Source organism: Schistocerca cancellata, chromosome 4 (genome assembly GCF_023864275.1).
Source record: "Schistocerca cancellata isolate TAMUIC-IGC-003103 chromosome 4, iqSchCanc2.1, whole genome shotgun sequence".
Taxonomy (NCBI): Eukaryota; Metazoa; Arthropoda; class Insecta; order Orthoptera; family Acrididae; genus Schistocerca; species Schistocerca cancellata.
The window spans coordinates 230,297,797-230,299,028 of NC_064629.1; positions in this window are offsets into that span (position 1 = coordinate 230,297,797).

Consider the following 1,232-nt stretch of genomic DNA (forward strand, 5'->3'; position numbering starts at 1 on the left):
TACCGAATAGAAACCGAAGCACCGTTCACACTTGTCGGTAGCGACCGAAAAGGAACCGAAAACGAACCGAACCGGATGGTACCGCATACGCGTCAAACAGGCCTGGCCGCCTGAGTAGGCCGTTAAATCTGCCGCTCTTCGCATCATACAGTGGCGCGAAAGATTCTAACTCCGTCCGTTGTAGTTGCGTTTTGTTCCCACAGATGGCAAATGATGCCTACTGCGTCACAGCCGGCTGTTCGGGCGCTGTCTTCGTTCCCACTATAACCAACTTCAACGTTACTCTTTTTAAATTCTCTAAACTACCTGCCCAATTAAAGGATTGATCATTCCACGCTCTGACTCGTAGAACAACAAAGTTGCTTTTCCTGATGACGAATTCCACCTGATTAGGGCGTTAAATCTGCCGCTCTTCGCACCGTACAGTGGCGCGAAAGATTCCAACTCCGTCCGTTGTAGTTGCGTTTTGTGCCCACAGATGGCAGATGATGTCTACTGTGTCACAGCCGGCTGTTCGGGCGCTGTCTTCGTTCCCACTATAACCAACTTCAACGTTACTCTTTTTAAATTCTCTAAACTACCTGCCCAATTAAAGGATTGATCATTCCACGCTCTGACTCGTAGACAACATATTTGCTTTTCTTGATGACGAACTCCGCCTGATTAGGGCGTTAAATCCGCCGCTCATCGTATCACACAGTGGCGCGAAAGATTCCAGTTCCGTCCGTTGCAGTTGTGTTTTTTGCCAGCAGATGGCAGACCTTGACTGTTCCGTCACAGTCGGCTGATGGCGCCCTATCTTCTCTTCTTCGATTGCAAACGGCATTCCTACTCACGGTCGCAACTATCACTTTCTTAACAATCCTACTCACGGTAGCTACTGTGTCTTCCTAAATTTATAGCACGTATGGATTAGACATATACAGGTTACCAGTATCGGTTTTAATATTTAACACTTCACTCCGCTTCTCTGCATATGTGCAAAGCAAAGTTTCAACTCTATTTCATAGTTCTCCTTGAAATTTAACGCTGGAAACTGCCTTGCAGATGGCAATGTTGCTTTATGAAGGTAACTGGAAAGAATCTGCAGCTAGGCTGCGCAACTGAGCTCGTGAAGCGACAATGTTTGTTGCTCCAGGTAGCATTGTCACTCTGACATATTTTACCACTCTCTTTTGATGGTGATTGTTGGAAGTTGAAACCAAGAACACGTGAACGTAAAAAGTAATCTT